Source organism: Natrix helvetica, assembly GCF_964273705.1.
Source record: "Natrix helvetica genome assembly, chromosome: 4".
NCBI classification, from domain to species: Eukaryota; Metazoa; Chordata; class Lepidosauria; order Squamata; family Natricidae; genus Natrix; species Natrix helvetica.
Window position 1 is genome coordinate 93399823 of NC_138550.1, and position 20212 is coordinate 93420034.

Here is a 20212-nt window from a genome sequence, read left to right on the forward strand (position 1 = left end):
ATGATAACTGGAATCAACAGAAAGTATTTTTATCTTTCATACCGGAAACTCACCGTTTTATCTGGGTCTGTAAATGTGCCAGCCAGCAGCACTGCTGAAATAGGTTGGAATTTCTTTGTTAGCATTGGCCAAGAGTACTGTTTAATTATGGTTTGTTCTCTGAATATTGATTAAGCAAATGTAGGCTTTTAGACAGTTCTGTGTCTGCTCTGGAAGTCCCCATTTTCAAGCCTGTTGAAAGCTGCAAACTTCGGTAATAGGTTCTTGGAATTTATTCAGATAACTCATCTTAAGGGTATATTAATAACACGACCATTTAAATACTCTGGGCGGCTTGAAACGTGGATGTGTAATAATATGAGTGTTTTGCTCTTTAAGCACTGATAAATGTATAAAGCTTGTTCTAAATTTAACATAGGTACAGATTATGCAAATTAGACAGTTGTTGAATTGGCTGCTTGCCTGAATATCTGCTTTAATCTACCGGTTCAGTTTTTGTAAAACTTATCTTAAATTGTTAGGAAACATTGAGTAAAAAGATTGTTTCTTAGAACTGTAAGAGAGATCACAGTACAGATCAAGACCCCCAAGCTACAGCCTTTCCACAATATGTGAAAGGAGGCACAGATTGAAATTCTGATTTCTCTTTGAAGCAAGAAATGAGTTTATTTGTGTTGAAAGGGTATTCAGATCCCTAGATTCCTGAGTAAACTAGACTGGACTGTTGCTGTGAAACAAGTTAGGGATTTGTGTGTGTGTGTGTGTGTGTGTGTGTGTGTGTGTGAAGAGATGTTTTCGGGAGCTTTGTCTAAGTTTGACATCTGTGCCAAAGGCAGAATATAAATATCCCTGTACAGTAATTGGCTTTGTTTTGTCCCATCCACATGTTGTCTTTGGGATGGTATTACCATATGAGTTTAAAATATGTAAGTGATATATTGATAATGATTGTATGTACTTTCAAATAAATTATTTTAGATGTTCATAGGACCTGGTGCATGGCGTTTATTTCATCCTAAATAAACTGCTGATCCACTCAGCCACAGAAATCATTATCTATAGGAGATGTGTAATGGCATCTCACCCAACAAATGGTTTTGGGATGATGTAACAATGGGATGACCACCACTCATCCCGCCTTGTTTTCTTGACCTTGCAGTAGGATCCCTGGAGGAAAAGGAAGGGAGTTTGAAGCGGCATTCAACAATTAGAATCCCAAAAAATGTTCACTCCTGACTTCTTCCTGTATTTTCATTATTGTCTGAAGGAAACCCCTCCAAATGATTCATTCATATTTGGGATAATGTGTTGTGATGTAGATGCAGTGATACAAAAATACATTTGGGTGGGAGCCAAAATCCCAAAACAAACCAAAACAAAAAGATAAATGTTCTAAATTGAGATGATTTTAATAATCATAGTCTTTTAATGCAAGTGTTTCCTAAGCATACACTGAACATAATAACTGGCTTCTTTATTGATTAGCAATTAAATAAAATGTTGAAAATGGTATTGGGAAGGCATTCTGGGAGTTGCAACTGAATATATTTGGAGTCTACTAGGGTTGAGAAGGTTGTTGTATGCTGTCCACTCAAGCAACATAATCCAGTTCTACACTATTTGTCTTTTGCACTATAGAATTTTCATTATTTAGAAATGAGGGCAGTTATGAAAGATTGTGATTTCTGTTGGTGATTGGTGTACATATAAAAACCAATTATTATATTAACTATTAACTGCCCAGTAATCTTCAGAAACAATTTGCTATTCTTGCTGAACACAAAAACATATTTCTTCTATAGTCTTACTTTAAAACTAAATATAGTAATCCTGTATCAAAATGTAATCAGAAATACTTCCATGTTTTACTTTTTATTAAGCAATCTGTATTGTTTGACTATCAAATCCATTTGTTTAGGTTTTCTCTTCCATATTGGAGAGGGATTTCTAATTACATTCAAACAGTTCATTTTCTATGTTGCTTTCTGTAGGTGATTTTCTCCTATTCCTGGAGTGCTTCAAAACAATTTTTCACTGCATCACTAAATGGAGGTAGCTCTTGCGATCTTTCCTAAGTCTATGCATGTTTCCATTTCATTTGCTTATTTGACCCCATTCATCTTTCTTTTTGGTTAATTGTGGCATAAGTAGACACAACATATTTTTGAGTCTTCCACCGGAATTATTTTTCTGGCTTCCATCTTGCACTTAAGGATTTTCCCCCTTGAACTATTTTAAGTGTTTGTTTGTTTTGCAAACCCTCACTTATGAAACATATACTGAAATCCTCTGAATGATGTACGAGAAGTCTTCAGCTTGCAACTAGTATTTATTTAGTGACCATCCAAAGCTATAGCAGTCCTTGCACTTAGACCATAGTTGCATCTCCACGACCATATCATCACAATTCAAGCACTTGGCAACCAGCTCACATTTATGATGGTTGTAGCATCCCACCCTCACGTCACAATTTGCAACCTTCTAAGAAAGTTAGTGGGGTGGGTTAAGCCAGATTTGTTTAATAATTGTGTAGCTCATTTAACAACCATAGCAAAATGGCCATAAAATAAGGTGTCATGTGATGACCCGCTTGATGACCACATCAGTTAGTGACAGAGGTTCCAGTCCCAATTGTGGTCATAATTCAAGGACTTAGAGCTTTAGATCCACAAGGAAAACTTAAACTGGAAATAAAGGGAATGGTGGTAATGATTGAACAGTTCCTAGGCTTAGACGGTGTTCCACAATTTTTTTAAAAAATAGAGAGTGTATTTCAAAATTACAATGCTTCAAATCAGAAATTCCATAATTTTTCTTTCACATGGAAAAATTGAGTTGTTACATAGTGTATGGTTTTAATCTGAGGTGATGATAATGCTGTGTCACAATTGTCACCTTTCTTGGAATGAGTCCTTGCTCTCAATAAACCATTTAAGATTTTCCAGGGGTACAAGAGCCATTGCTGTTAGATATTCTCCCAGATTAGAAATGGTGGGAAAGATTTGTAATGTCAGGGTTCTAAATAACACCCTCAATGAAGAAGACTCCGAGGCTTGAGTTTCCTCAAAGTTCCATTTTATTAGAGTTGTCATATTGGCACATCTGGGAAAACCCAAATCTGAAAGCTTCCAGGTTTTCCCCACCCAAATGAAAGTTCAAGTCCCTGCCCAGCACCCACATGTCCATCACATGATCCAATCAGGCACCATCCAAAACCGGAGGTACCTCCCATCACCTCATCGCAGCTGCAGGGCAAGGCGTCCTTGACTCTCTGAGAAAAGAATGTTGTTTTAACTATATATCACCCATACTCCACATAATCCCTCCTCCCATTTTCCCACAGTAGAAAATGTGGCAGGCCTGAAGGCCCAATGTGATGGCTTCCAGGTCTGACATGTAGTTTGCGTGCCAATGCCAACGGGCGACACCAAGGAATAGGGCCTTCTCTGTGATGGGCCCAACCCTCTGGAATGACCTCCCCCCCGACATTAGAACCACCACCGACTTCCGCTCCTTCCGACAGAAATTGAAGACACACCTGTTCCGATTGGCTGGCCTGGCATAATTATAACGTCTACCTCCTGGCAAACATATTTCTTACTGGTTTTTTAAGGGGATTGTTTTTTAAATTTAATTTTATAAGATATTTGTTGGGGTTTTAAATTATTTACTTAGCCGTACAGTTCTTTAAACCTTTTTATTCTCCTCTTATCTATTTATCTTTTTAATAATTTTAATTGTTTAATTTTATAGCTATTTATGATGTATTTCTGATATGGACTGTACACCGCCCCGAGTCCCTTTCGGGAGAGGGGGCGGTCTATAAGCGCTTAGTAAATAAATAAATAAATAAATAACGTTTCGTCACCAGGCTAGGTAACATCATCAGCGGAACGTTGGTTGAAGTGTCTTGTTTTAATTCTCTTCTGCTTTTATCAGTCTCGACATAAGAGAACTGAAATAAGACACTTCAACCCAAGTTTCACTGATGATGTTACCTAGTCTGGTGATGAAACATTCAGAAACTGAACAATAGGAATATTATTTGTCTTGTGTCTTGCATGGGTATGGGAGAAGAAGGGTTTAGTAAAAATAAAAAAGGGTCATAAGCCCCATTTTTACTGACATCGTAACTTTTGAACAGTCTCTAAACTGATGGTTGTAAGTTGAGGACTACCTATAGCTACTATACCATTATTATTTCTGCCTCTTAGAAACCATGCAGCACTCTTGTGAGCCAAGAACTGGATTTGATTTTAAAAGTTTTTTTGATGGAGAAAATTTTTGCTCATTTCGAAGTTAATCATCTGTTGGAATCATGTCATGATGCTATATATTTGCATAGTTCCATGGTTTATCTCTACTTTGTGTTAATCTTTGATGTTGTTTTAATGAAACAGTATTTTCTATCAAATCCCCTTGTGGGGAAAAAAAACCCCTCCTTCCTTACAAATAAATTTACTTTGCTCACTAAACATTAGTTTAGATTTTTGGCGAGAAGAATTCATGCTCTAGTCCAAAACATGTTCTTTTAGAATTTGAGTCAGTTTGTGGCTTCCTTAAGAATGTTAAAAACTCTATAAGTAAGGATTTGGTTTACATGACATATCAAAAATAAATGTGCATTTTCAGCATTTGGTGGGTTTTTTTTAATTCGGGAAAAAAGGCTGAGATGTTGCAGAAAAGAATATATTCAACAATTTAGCATGAATTGCTATAAGCTTAACATTCTTTCCAGATGGGCAAAGTTAAGGCCCGTTCTTTTATAAAAAGAAAGGCAGACATTTTCTCCTTTTCCTCTGTTGTGGAATATAGAGAATCGTTATTTGAAGTCCTTCTGCTCCTGTACAAAAATTAGGGGTCCTTGGTGCTTGAACTTGGCTTGTTTTCTTGCATACGTTTCATTACCCAAACTAGGTAACATCGTCAGAGTGTGTACAAAAAGCATAGAGCATCATTGCGGGGAGGGGGGGTTTAAAAAGAGAACTAGAACAAAAAATATTGAATGGAAGTGCATTGGAGCCACTTGCATCTGCAGTACATGGGAATGTGCTTGAAAATTGGTAGACAAGGCAAGATATGAATTATTCCATAATTCACAGATGCTTCTTGGCAAAGTTCCATACAAGTATGCAGATTCAAACCATTGTCTTAGTCTTATTTAATTAGCTATGAAGTGTACACACTGCCTCAATCCAACTGGACTCCAGGCAGATTAGAATGTACATAGTATAAAATAACATAATTTTAATACAACAGTATAAAATATAAAATATATTTTAATAAACTATAACTATATTATAATAGAACTATAATAAAACTAAAACGTAATAATAATAATAATAATAATAATAATAATAATAATAATAATAATAATAATAATAATAATTTGATTAGCCGCAACCCTCTCCCGAAGGACTCGGGGCGGCGTACAATCAAAACAAATAAAAATACACATAAGACAAACATATATACAAAAAGAACAGAGACATATACATATGTGCATGGAGGAGAGTTGACTTATAAGTGAAAGACAATTAAAAACACAATTTAAAATCCCCTTAAATAAAATTACTAAATTAAAAAACCCATCAGGAGCGATACGAAGTTATGGTTGAGCCAGGCCAGCTATTTGGAAAAGGTGGGTCTTGAGCTTGACACGGAAGGAGCGGAGGTCAGTAGTGGTCCTAATATCCGGGGGGAGGTCATTCCACAGGGCTGGGCCCGCCACAGAGAAGGCTCTGCTCCTAGGCGCCGCCCCATGGCACTGTCTGGTGGACGGCACCTGGAGAAGTCCCTCTCTGTGCGAGCGGATGGGTCGTAGGGATGTATGGGGCAGAATACGATCCCGCAGGTAACTAGGTCCTGAGCCATGGAGCGCTTTAAAGATCGTAATCAAGACCTTGAAACGCACTCAATAGACCACAGGAAGCCAGTGCAGCTCGCGCAGGAGAGGTGTCACATGGGAGTACTTGGTACTCCCCATAATCACCCGCGCGGCCGCATTCTGGACCAACTGCAGTCTCCGAGTGCATTTCAAGGGAAGCCCCATGTAGAGAGCGTTACAGTAGTCCAGGCGAGACGTCACCAGCGCATGGGTGACTGTGCGTAGGGCGTCCCGGTCCAATAGGGGGCGCAATTGGCGCACCAGGTGAACCTGGTGGAACGCCCCCCTGGCCACGGCTGTCACATGTTCATCCATGGACAGCCTGGCATCTAGGAGGATGCCCAAATTGCGCGCCCGCTCCACGGGGGCGAATTGAATGCCCCCAATGGCCAGAGATGGAATTATCTGGTTGAACCGGGGAGCCGGAACCCACAGCCACTCCGTCTTGGAAGGGTTGAGCCTGAGTCGGTTGTCATCCATCCAGATCCGTACGGCTTCCACACACTGGGACATCACTTCGACGGCCTCGTTGGGGTGGTTCGGGGTGGAAATGTACAGCTGAGTATCATCAGCGTACAGATGATATCCCACCCCGAAACCATGGATGATCTCACCCAGCGGCTTCATGTATGTGTTGAACAGGAGTGGCGAGAGGACCGACCCCTGTGGCACCCCACAAGTAAGGGGGCATAGGGTCGATCTCTGCTCCCCTGCCAACACACGTTGCGTCCGGCCAGAGAGGTAGGAGCCGAACCACCACAAAACGGTGCCCCGGACCCCCAACCCCTCCAGTCGGCGCAACAGGATACCATGGTCGATGGTATCAAAAGCCGCCAAGAGGTCTAATAGGACCAGGATAGAGGAACAGCCCCTATCTCTGGCCCTCCAGAGATCATCTACCAACGCGACCAAGGCCGTCTCTGTGCTGTGCCCAGGGCGAAAGCCGGACTGGCGCGGGTCTAGATAATCATTCTCCTCCAGATGTCGTGGAAACTGAGAAGCCACCACACTCTCTACAACCTTCGCCAAAAAGGGAAGGTTGGAGACAGGACGAAAATTGGCCAGCTCCGTAGGGTCCAGGGAAGGCTTCTTGAGCAAGGGTCTCACCACCGCCTCTTTCAAGGCGGCCGGGAGAGACCCCTCACCCAACGAAGTGTTCACTAGGCCCAGGAGCCAGTCGCGTGTAACCTCCCAGGATGCCAGTACAAGCCAGGAGGGACACGGGTCCAGTAAACATGTGGTAGGTCGCAGTCGTCCACGCAATCTGCCCAAATCCTCGATGACAACCAAGTCAAACTCCTCCCAAAAAGGTTTCTCAAGACTCGCCACTGGCGTCTCGACTGGGCCACTGAAGGGGACCCAATCCTTCCGGATTTGAGCGACTTTATCCTGCAGATATTTCCCAAACTCCTCTGCCCTACCCTGTAGAGGGGCCTCCCGCGGCCTCTGAAACAGAAGGGAGCGGGACACCCGAAACAGGGCGGCAGGGCGGTTCTCTGCGGATGCAATGAGAGCGACACAATATTGACGTTTGGCCGTTCTCAATGCCACTAGGTACGTCCTTAAATGGGCTCGTACCTGTGCTCGGTCAAATTCGGATCGGGAGGATCTCCAACGACTCTCTAGGCATCTCTTGCGGCACTTCATCACCCTTAGCTCCTCGGTAAACCAAGGAGCCAGGGTGGATCGTTGCCGCCAGAGAGGCCGCAAAGGCGCCACCCGGTTCAAGGCCCCGGTAGTCGCATTATTCCACGCGGCCACCAGGTCCTCTACCCGAGGGCGGGTCAGGGCTGCAGGAGGTGGCCCAAGCTCCGTCTGGAACCTGTCTGGTTCCATCAAGCGCCTGGGGCGGAACCATCTAGTGTTTTCCGGTTCCGCCTCCCCGCAGCGAGGGGTAGCACCAGGGAAGTCAAGTCGGAGGAGTGAGTGATCTGACCATGACAGAGGAGTGATGGTTAAATTCACTCCTCCCAGATCACTCAACCACTGGCGAGAGACAAAAACAAGGTCCAAGGTGTGACCTCCCTCGTGTGTTGGGCCCTGAATCATTTGAGTCAGGTCCATGGCTATCATGGAAGCCATGAGCTCCCGAACCCCCTCTGATGCTTCTCCCACCGACGGCAGGTTAAAATCCCCCATCACTAGAAGTTTGGGGGTCTCAACCGCCACCGATGAGATCAGCTCGAGGAGCTCAGGCAGGGTCGCTGATGTATGGCGGGGAGCCAGGTATACTATCAGCAGGCCCAACTGCCTCCCAGGGCCCCATTTCACAACAAGGGATTCACATCCGGACGTCTGTGGCACAGTGGACTCCCTCGGCTCTAAGTCCTCCCGGATAATCACTGCTACCCCACCGCCCCTTCCCCGGGCCCGGGGCTGGTGAAATGCTTGGTAACCTGGTGGGCACATTTCCACGAGGGGTAACCCTCCCTCGTGGCCCAACCAGGTTTCCGTTATTCCCGCGAGGTCCGGCTCCCCCTCCAAAATTAGATCATGAATGAGGGGGGCCTTATTGACAACGGACCTCGCATTGCATAACAACAGCCTCAGGCCCTGGGCCTGCAGATCCTGACCACCTAGAACGCGGGGGTTGGTACAAGCGACCGGGTGTAACCAGCACCCACGGTCTCCCAACCGACTGCGAGTTGTTAATCTGTCCTTGTATCTGCCCCTCCCTACGACTGTTGGAATCAAGGAGCCCTGTATAAGAATGATATCCTCTCCCCCCTCCTCCTCTCTGCTCCTTCTGCTCAAGACCCCACCTGGTGACCTGGCTCTGTCATCGCTCCTGATCTGACCCACCCACCCCTCAACCCCTAAACCCCTAAAAGAATTTAAAAAACATTTAACTAAAAACCCCCTAAGTCTCCGCTTCCTCCACCTCTCGGGATTAATGAATCCGTCATCAAGGTGGGCCCTTGAAAGGGCGGAGGGCCACACCTGCGAGAGGGGGGACTCCCGCAGTAGGATTAGGTCTAGCCTAGAGTACATATGCTGTTAAAAATTCATCAGGGCCTAGGCTCTGTGCTGCAGATGATGTGGTCAATACGCCATAGTCCAATAAAATTGAAAAAGCCGGGTTCCGGTGCAAAGAGAATCGTCCAGTCCAAGATGGGGGGGGTAGTGATGATAATAAGCTGGTCAGGTGCCGGTCAGTAAGTGGGGGCTAGTGGGTGGTCAATGGTGGATGGCAAGGGGTAGAAGGCTCTAGAATTAATCCTAAAATGCCCTCCAGAAAAGCCAGTTTTTTCCAGCTTTTTGAAGGTCCACAAGAGTGGAGTACAGTACCTATCACTACAAGGATAAGTTGTACCATAGGGCAAGAGCCCCTAAATATGATCCCTGTATTTTTGTTCCTTTCCATTGCACTTTCTGGTAGATGGGGACTATCTGAAAGATTCTTCTGATTGCCTGGGTCAGGGATCAGCAACCATGTGGCTCTTTCATCCCTCTGCAGTGGCTTCCTGTCGCCGGTTGGATCCACAATTGATAGGGCTTTCAGTTAGGACAGTTAGAGGAAAAAGCACGCCACGCTAGGAGGAGACTCTATGGTGGGGAAACCGGACTTCCAGTCGGCTCCAGAATTGAAGGGGGGGGCTTCCAGTTAGGGCCTTTGTGGCCCTAAGGTTGCCAACCCCTGGCCTGAGTTGTAGGAATAGATTTGATCAGGGGAAGGAAATCTCTTATATACCCATGCCCTCTATAGGGAAGAGGGAATGCCTTCAAGGACTAGAGGAAAATCCACCATCAGGGCAAGGGTCCAATATAGAGGGCTTCACCCCAGTCCAAAAAAACAAATTAAAAAATAAATCTCAGACAGCCTTCTCTCTAGTTTACCCGAAGATAAACGGAGCAATTGGGAAAGCGAATTCAAACTTGCAAGATTCTGTGACTAAAGCTGGTTCAATAATAGTAGTTTTTACTATTTGGCATTAGTTTCTTAATCTGATCTACTTTGTATGACTGACACACCTAACATTAAAATATTTAAGATAGTGACCACCTATTGGTACTGGGGCAGGGGTTTAATACACCAGTTTGAAGACTGACAAGTAAATATGTGATATGTTGCTTCTCCTGTGCGCTGCTTGGAGAGTCCAAGCATGGGTTAATTCTGTCTGACTGCCCTGGACTGAATTGAAGATCTTTAGCCACGCTTCTTGCACTGGCACCTCAGATTTTCAATTCAGTCTAAGCCCATGGACGTGTTTCAATGTGGTTCCTATTAATAATCTTGATTGGACTTTCCAAAATAGCTCTTTCACACATTTAACATTTTGATTGGTGAGTTTTTAAAGAACTTTTCTCTGTCACTTGCATCAATCAGTGAGATGACGTATCCTGGGCTTCACTCAGGTATGCGCGGCTGTCGGGCAGCTAAGGGCGACGAGTGGGGGTTGGAGTGCTGACACCTCCCTCGATTTTGGTGTCTTCCGGGACACAGCGGCAGTGGTTTAGGGCCCGGCCGCTCGCGTTCTCACCCATCGCATCGGAAGGCTGTTTGGAAGCCTTCCAATCGGTTTTCCTTGTTGTGGCGGCCATTTTCCAGCCAAATTAAAGGCGGTGGCCATTTTAAGTTCAGAGGTTTCCCGCCTTTTCAGTGCGGTGGCCATTTTGTGGCCACTAATTGCATCGTGTCGGTCAGAGTCGGAGACAAACTGCCGCTTCCCATCTTGTTGCCGCCCGACTGTCCCTGCTTAGCAGAGAGTTGCGGGAGTCTCTCCACCTGGCAATCCGGCAGGTTTCCTTCCCCATTACTAGCGAGGCTTGTTCCTCGGAGCGCCAGCAGCAGTTTTGACCACTCCCGGCGATACTTCTGCTTCGCCACCTGGAAAGTCCTGGGAGCAGTTGAGCTCGCGCCTCATGAATTTGACCACCAGTGCAATCTCTCTCCACGCTCCTTCCTCTGGACTGTTTGCAGCCTTGGTCTCCAGGTGGTGAGTGCAGCGCATCTGCCTAGTCAAGGATCCTCCACAGCTCTTCTATGGCAGAAAGAACCCCTGATGAGGCAGACCATTCGTAGGGGGGTCGTTAGACAGGCCAGCAAGGCAGCCTCTGAGGCCCTTAGCAGATACCATCAGGCTGGGGGGAGGAAACAGGCCAGTGACAAGGTGGCCATTGGGCACCAAAAGGCACTAGAAAAGCAGTTTGAAAAGGCTCAATGTACAACCACATCAACTGCTGGGCCTCCCATGGAGGTTTTACCCCAGGAACCTCCCCCTATTGCCACTGAACAGTTCATTGCACACAGTGAGGATGAGGAGCAACAATTTTCCTCTGATGTTTCCATAGCATCTGGAGGATCCCTCAGGCCTTTGTTGGAAGATAATGCTGACCTGTTTCAGTGTTTGCTTGAGGCAGAGGAGGATCTCCCACTAGTATTGCTCCTGGCTCCTCAGTTGCCCTTACCCCAGGCCGCAAAAAGGGCTCGCCCGGTAGAGGATCAAGGCCAGAAATGCAAGAGGTAATAACTAAGGCCAATTCTCAGGGCATTGCATCTTTTCCTTACGGTGATGTTTTGTGACTTGTGACTAACCATTGACACGATTTTGTAACAGACTTATGGAACCACCTTTGAACAGACTATCGGTCCATGCCTTCATCGAAACTCTGAGGTGCCGGTGCAAGAGGTGTGGCTAAAGATCTTCAATTCAGTCCAGGGTAGTCAGACAGAATTAACCCATGCTTGGACACTCTCGCAGCACACAGAGAAGACCGTTCAGCCAACACTACTTCTTGACCAGTTGAAGTTTCCAGGTGTTCTTCAAGGACATTCCCATGTAAAGTGAATTAACAATAATTCAAACAAGAGATAAGAATAGCAGGAATGCATCTTGTTTCAGATAATACTGCCATTGGAACACCAGCCAAAACTAAACAAGGTCCTTGTATGCCCTAACCTTCACTTGCTCCTTCAGAATCAAGCATATGACTTTTAGAAAGCTTCCATTGTTTATTTCCCTTTTACAGATAGGAAAGTGGAAAGTGGGCAGTTGACCCTTTTGATAAAAACAAGGACTTGGCCCTCACTCACTCTGCTTCATGTAAAAAGCTGCAATTTGTGTGGGTGTAGGTGTGTGTGTATGTACAGTATGCCTCATTTTTCTCAGTTCTAAGAGTCAGCTAAAATATCTGTAGATATACAATCCTAAGCAATTAGTCTCTTCAGGCTGTTTTATATTTATGGATTGAGGCAATTGGTGATCCACCAAACCAAATCCAGTCGCCAAGGGTATATTGTAGCCAGGCAGATAATTGGCAACTCTTTTGTAATCCAGCTTCAGGTATGTAATCAAAGAAGAAATCACATGCCATTTTCATCAAGTATTTGACTGTTTGTCAAACCAATTAAGTTTGTTTTTCCATTCCATTAAAGTGTCACATGATTATTTGGGACACAGCCTGTATTGAATCTCATATGGTAGCTTAAGCCATTCATTGCAGTTTGATCTTCATGCTGTTTAAGCGTAATATTAATGCTTGGCATTCCTGTTTTTATCAGTCATAAAACTCTACTGAAAGCATGACAGTTTGACCAGTTGTCATCCACAGTGATTTGCTGGCTTGACTATCAAACATTACTATTGTGCTTCAAACACTTAAGTAATGGAGGGGAAGCAGTCACTACAAATAAATCTGTCTAGAGATACAGAAGAGCAGTTTGATAAGATGACAGTCTTTCGGAATAAAATTCAATATTTTTGCATATTTGGCTGAGTACTATTGTAGGATAGTGATAAAAATGTCTTGCATTTCATTGTATCCAGTAAATCAACTCCATAGTTCTGCATAAATATGATGAGGGAGATGGTGCCCCTGAATCTGTAAACTGCCTTTTGTGTGTCTCTTTGAATTTATAAATATTTTAATGTTGACATTCTTTTGTAACAGTTGCTTTGCTGCTGTATTGATGAGGGATACAGTTTGAGACAATGAACTTTCCATACTGTCACGATGTACTTGAAAGTAATGTTTTTCAGGTTGAAAACCATATAAAAATGATTCACCAAAGCTCTTAGACTTCAAGGAAAAGAAATAACCTTTAATTTGTTGTTTAGATCAGTCTTTTTCAAATGCTCTGTGAGTGTGTACCATTAAATAAACATCCATAAGTCTGGGGTCCATCCAACTGAACCAGCAACTTCTGTGCTTTTGTCTTTAATAGCCAAGAGAGGCTGTGTTTTTAAAAGAATGAGTAGTCATAGTTAGATATGCTTCCCATTCTCTGTGCTTTAAAATGTTACCCAAAATTATTTATTTTAATACGTTGACTATTTGCCATTTGAGATGGGAGTTGAATCGGTGAGCCTGTGGGGGGTGTCTCATAGTTGACAAAGCCCCTTTCTCGTCTTGCTTTCCCACATGCACCACAATTGACAAGGAGGCATGGCTGTGATTTCCCACTGCCATGTTTGGCGAGGTGGCAATGGCAGACAACCTTGGCGAATCTACTTCACGGGTGTCAAACTCCATTTCATCAAATGACATATCACAATGTTTTTTGCCTTTACGGAGCCGGGGTAGGTGTGGCCTGCGTGTGACGCATCCGGTCTGCAGTCTGCCAGTTTGACAGGCCTTATCTACATGACCCATTCTTGAAGAATCACTGATTCAGGACCTCAACTCTGAATATCAAATGTTGAAAGTTTATGCAGATCAATAATACTAACGGAACTCTAGTTATCCTACTTAATTCTACAGTTGCTGCTTCAATTTAGAATCATAAGGCTGGAAGGGACATTGGAGGTCTCTTAGTCCACTGATTAATTGTTCTTACTGTCAGAAATTTTCTCTTTATTCCAGATTCTCCCTCTGATGAGCTTCCATCCATTGCTTCTTGTCCTGCCCACAGGTGTGATGGAGAATGAATCAATGCCCTCCCTGCAGGGTGGATTTGATTTAAATTGATTTAAATCACGATTTAAATCGCTACTAAAAAGGCTTGATTTAAATCAACTCGATTTAAATCATAATTTTTAAAGAGCAACTGTCATCTCTGTCCCGCAGCTCCTCCTCCTCTGTTGACTCACTGACAGTCCCAATATTGCAGAATATAGAGCCTCATGCTACATAACTAAGCTCTACTTCATGCTGAATAAACTAAATTATGAATTTATCTTAAATAGAAAACTACATTTAGATAGATTTTTACTCCAAAGCATTTTATAAAATAAATTTGAAAAAAATAAAATAAAAAACCCAAGTTAAATTTTAAAAAATCTGATTTAAATAAAATCATTTTTTATTTTTTTTTAAATATCAATTTTTATCCACCTGCCTCCCTGTGACAGCCGTTCAAGTATTGGAATATTTCTATCATGTCTCCCCTCAGCCTTCCTTCATTAGGCTAAACTTACCTAGTTCCCTTAACCCAGGAGTCCTCAGACTATGGCCCATTGAAGCCATTAATCTGGCCCACAAGGGACCACGATGCTGCCACACCCACATTGCCCCACCTACCTGCCGGCCCTCACTCGCCTTCTGGAGGCCAACAGTGGGACGCGTGGAGGCCTCAGGAGCCCGTTTTGGGGCGGCAGAGTGGTTTTGGAGACCAAAAATGGGATGCATGGAGGCCCTGGAAGGGCAAAAATGGGTCCATTTTTGAATGGCAGAGTAGCTCTGGAGGCTGAGGAGGCCAAAATGGGTCTGTTTTTGGCCTCCTCAGCCTGTAAGGAGAGGGAGGGAGAGAGAGAGAGGGAGGGAGGGAGGGAGAGAGGGGGGGGGACCTTACATACAACCCAAGGTAGCCTCATCCCTTCACTAACTGCTTTCCACCCCAGTAAAGTTTGTTGTTTAATTGACTGCTAAATTGGCCACATCCACCCAGTCACAGGACTATCTAGCCACACCGGCCTCCCAACAGTCTGAGGGACTATGAATTGGCCCTCTGTTTAAAAGAAATTGAGGACTCCTGCCTAATTCATTGCATAATTTAGTCTAAAAAAACCCTTATCATTTTTGTTGCTCTTCTCTGCACTACGGCCTCAGCATCTTTTTTGAATCACAAGTGCGATCTCACCACTGCATTATGAAGCAGTACTATCTCTTCCCATGATCTTGATGCGATCTCTCTGTTGATGTAGCCTAGAACTACTTTAGCTTTTTTGGCAGCTACAGCAGAGGACTGACTTTATAGAATACTGGTTTTATTTGTTTGGGGCTAAAAAGAGCAAGAAATTCAGTTTCACCATTGAAACTGATGAAATGCTAATGCCACTTCTGTTTTTTTTGGCAGGCATTCCCTGATATACATAAAAGGAAGTAATTTGCCATTTCTTTTAAAATAGGCATGGGAAATCTTCTAGCCCACTAAATGTTGCCAAACCAGAATTCTCAACATCCCTCATCATCCTTCAGCAGCATCTGGATGGCCACAAGTCCTCCACCCTTTTTAAAATAAAACATGATTAGGAGAGCCATGTCCTTTGGCCCGCACAATCTGTGCTTTTCCTATATAGCTTTGAAAATCAGAATATTTTTATCCTTACTTTAATTAATCCTTACAGTTCCTGTCTTGGTAGACTGACCCAATCATCTTTTTTGAGGTATGAGGAATGAAGACATTGTATTTTGTGCTCGAGAGTAGATATACAAACATAATTCTATGTTTGTCTGAAGTTTCTACATTGAAAGGCTGGACTTGGGGCAGAGTTAGAAAAGACGGGTCCTTGGTCCTCTCTAAGCTTTCTTATTTTCTTGCAGACGTTTTGTTACTCAAACTAGGTAACATCATCAGTGCTAATACTAATATTCTCCTTTAAAGTTTAGAAAGAAATGGTATGTCTGTAATAGCCAATCCAAGGTACTTTTACATCTTTATATGTTTTTTGAAGCATGCTGCATAAAAATTGTGTGTGCTTAGAAACATGAAGAAACAGTAGATGATGAGAAATCTGTCACTGTGAAAGCTCTAGGGCAGTGATGGCAGTGATGGCTAACCTTTTTCTCCTCGCATGCTGAAATCGCGTGCCGTGCTCAAACCCATAATGCAATGTGCCCTGCTCCCATGTGATCCCCCACACTCCCTGCCCTCCCATGAATGTGTGTGACCCTCCACAATCCTGTTTGGACCTAGCAGGCATCCCTGAAGCCTCCTAGGACCAAAAATGGACCGTGGGTCAGCGCCGCATCCCCTGCAGTCCCCTTCACCCCTGTGCATGCACGTGTGACACTCCCCCCCGTAGGCACGCACATCTCCCACATGCGCTGCAGAGACCCAACAATCAGCTGGCCAGCGGGAGACACGTATGCATGCGTGATGAACCTGAGCTGGGCAAGGACTCGCGTGATGTAGGTTTGCCATCACGGTTCTAGGGATAGGAGTTGTCTTGTAATCATATTACAATGCTACTATGATTGGAGTAGGTATCAGAACTTAACTGAGTTGCTTGATCTGGCCTGTTTTTAGCATCTTGGACGCACGATAGAAAGGTAATACCAATTATTTGCAGTTGTTTTAAGACCAGTTATACTTTATAATTTTAATATAATTATGAAACATGAATGTATGGTATTCAAACAGTAATTGACTGACAGATTCTATAAAAGCATAGAAGTGGCTATGCATATTAGACAAATTAAAACTTTGAGGTATCAAATAACTCTTAGGTACAAAGCAATAAACTCAAGCTAGTTTATACATATCCTTTGCCTAAAGCAATGTTTAAATCAACAATTATACAGTAGTGTTTAAGTTGAATACAAGGTGGTTCTGTTAGATGAGAATAGGTTATAATTTGACAGTATATTTATTTCACTTCTGTCTTCTCGGACTCCTTCATATCTTAAGTTCTTCTCTGGGAAAGTCTCCTCTTCAGTTCTACTTCATAATTACAGCTTTTAGTTCTTCAAAGATTTGGCTTTCAAATTGAATTATATTTTAAACCTCTCACCTTTGTATCTTTTCACAACGATTTTATTTTAGGATTCTAGGGGAATAAAATTCTTACATTTAGCAGTTCCTTGTTTAATTACTTGACTGTCATGTAATTAAACATGTTGATTACTTTTAACACACCAGAGCAAGTAGTTTTTCCTTTTCCTATTTTTAGTGTGAGTTGGGTACATATAATATGTTTTGTGGGCATAGGACATAGGCAATGTCCTCTCTGTGGGTATGTGAGCTGTCGCCCCAGCTCAGCTCCGCCGCATGTGTGCACTCCTCCTGCCGGCCAGCTGCTGAGCATGTACGGAGGTGGGGGCATGCAGGGGCATGTGTGTGTGCATGAGGGGTGCATATGGGGGCCACTCATGCATGCACAGGGCAAGGATGCATGCAGGGGGGCTGCGTGTGCATACATGCACATGGGACTGGGTGCATATGGGGATGTACATGCATGTATGAGGTGCATAAAGGGGGACAGTGTGCGCATGCATGAGGGGTGGGTGCATACAAGGGACCACGTGCGTGGGGGCGGGGTGCATGCATAGGCCCTGAATGCATGCATGGGGCACATGTGGGGGCCACACACGCATTTCATTTTGGGTTCAGGTGTGTGCAGGTGCATTCATGGAGGAATGTGGGTGCATTCACAGGGGCACGTGGGCACCTTGGGCACTCAGTCCGGAAAAGGTTAGCCATCACTGGGCAAGAAGAATAAGGATACCTCACCTGTTGTGCTATAATAACTTAAACACTTGATGAAATTATCCTGCAAATCCAAAAATGAGATAAGCAAAAGAACCTTAATGTCAAACTTGTAGTATTTATATATTGGCAATATATAAATATATATTATATACTGCAGGATGAGTCCTAAAAATTAATCACTACAGTTGTTCAACTGTAGTTGACAGGGTTGACCTGAATTGCCTTCTTTGTATTTTGTTTTGTGCTTTACGTAGCAGCAGTTTGGGAGTGGGCATTTCACTGAATGTTACCAGAACAAATTATGTTTCTGCAAACTAACTGTATACTGGAGGAAAAAAATTAAGTCATCGTAGTGATAGAGAGCAACTTGGGATAACAAAACGAAGAGACCAGCCTTTTCTGCGTATTAGAATCTGACACCTGCCCGTGTTTTTATATCCAGATTTCTTGATGTTTTGTCACTGCGCCTTGATGTATCTGATCTCTTCCCCAATATCTATAGGTGATATGTACAGATTCTGATGTACATAGATTTTTAAAATGTTTTTTGTACATAAAAAGTATGTTTCTTATATTAGATATATTTAATAACCTATCTATTCTTCGACCCTGTTGTCAAGGAATTCCAGCTGGCGGGGTCCAGGAGAAAAGCCTTTTCTGCCGTGGCTCCCTCCCTCTGGAACATTGTGGCCCTCAAGATCCACCCCCACCCTGTTGGTCTTCCAGAAGGGCCTCAAAACCTGGCTTTGCTGATTGGCCTGAGGTCCCAATAGGCACGTCCCATACTGGAGGTGATTAGTGAGTTAAAAAAAAAAGACATCACCTCTAACTTGTTGCATACTAGCCCCTATCTTTACTAATTGTGTTGATTTTAATATTAAATTATATTAACATTTTACATTGTTGACTTGGTCATGTTGTAGACCGCCCAGAGTTGCTTGATAGCAAGATGGACTGCATATAAATTTAATAAATAAAATAAAGTTATACCAGCCAGCTACCAAGATCCTGGGTATGGTTTGGGATATATTTCACAATCCCAAATAAATTGTGTGTTGAAAAGCAAATGATTTTGCTTCATGATGGCATAATTTAGTAACATTAAACAGAAGCCAAAAAATCAAAGGGAATATTTTTTTTTCTATTGATTGTTTTAAATACATTTTTAAAATGAAATCCTTGAAACACTTGTCAGCTTATAAATCGTACTATGACAGGACCAGTTTTGTTTTTGTACCATTTCCCTGAAAATAAGACCTCCCCATGCGCTCAAAAGCCAATCAACTGGTCCAAGAAAATATTGTAACACAGCAGCAACCATGAAGTCATCACGCTCGCCACATCCTGCACCTCAAAAATAATAAAACCTTCCCGAAAATAAGGCCAAGTGCTTATTTCAAAAGAAAATAATACCCTGTCTTGCTCTCGGGGAAACACGGTAACTTACGGAGTATCGTTTGGCCATTCTAGCTTAAGTTATCATATCACCGTTGGATTAGTCTACTAAAGTAAATAGGTACTGCTAGTAATCCTACTTTTACTATGTTGTATTTCATTCAATTTTATTAAGTCTGATGGAATATGAAGATTCTGTTTGCAAAATTTTAAAACAGTTTTGATTGAGTTGGGGCCAGAGAGAAATGTCTTCCTTGCTTATTGGGCATATCTTGACCATGTGCCCAGAATTAATTGAAATACCATTTCTGTGATGCAGACATCCAGCTAGTACAGGCAATATGTTCCTGAAATATTGGACTCTGTACTTTTGTAGATCAGCCATAGGCACTGCATGGCAAGAGTCAAATGGAGGCCAGAACAAACGATGAATGAAAATTGCTCATCCGGCAAAATTTTGGCAGAGTTTGCTTTGTCTCATTAATCAATGCTATCCTAACGTATCTTCCATGGTTCCTATAGCAGGAATGTTGTGTAGCATTCTCACATTTTTCACCTTTGGCCTTCTTAGTAAGGAAATGGTGTAAAGAAATGGTGGATACTACAACATATGTGGGAAGAAAATCTTGCTGCTCTAATATACAAGTGAGAGTTGTCCCATCATAATCAAATGATTTTGGTGCGGTAAAGGTAAACCTTATCCCTAGCTCGTATGTGCTAGTCGTTCCCAACTCTAGGGGGCAGTGCTCATCTCCATTTCAAAACCAAAAAGCTAGTGCTGTCCGAAGATGTCTCTGTGTCATGTGACCAGCATGACTAAATGCCAAAGCGCATGGAGCACTGTTACCTTCCCACCAAAGGTGGTTCTCAATTTTTCTACTTGCATTTTTACATGCTTTTGAACTGCTAGGTTGGCAGAAGCTGCGACGAGTAACGGGAGCTCACTCTGTTACACGGCGCTAGGGATTCAAACTGCCGAACTGCCGACCTTTCTGATTGACATATTGTGTTAAAGGGTTCAGAGATGAAGCAAACTGTGTTCATTAAAGAGCTTTCTTTTGAGCAGTGAATCAGTACACTGGTACTCTAAGTTCTTTCTTCAGAAGCCTTTCTACTAATAGTTTAATCTCTTGAGGATCTTTTTGTTGCTGTTGAAAGTTTAGGTATTCACCCCAATGTGATTGTAATATCTAATTAAACCTTTTCTGTTTTTTAGAACCTCTGTCAAGTAATCGACTCAGTCTTATGTTGGGATAACAGAGTTTGGGATCTAGTAAAAGACACCACAGTGTGGGACCGTTGACTTTTGTCCTGCATCTTTTGATATCTTTTCATGTTTC

The 20212-nt window shown here is 43.0% G+C and overlaps 1 protein-coding gene across 1 annotated transcript in view; it reads left to right on the top strand.

Moving 5' to 3' along the window:
* Positions 1–20212, top strand: part of PHLPP1 (PH domain and leucine rich repeat protein phosphatase 1) — a 205094-nt gene that overhangs the window by 92612 nt on the left and 92270 nt on the right. The window lies entirely within an intron of this gene.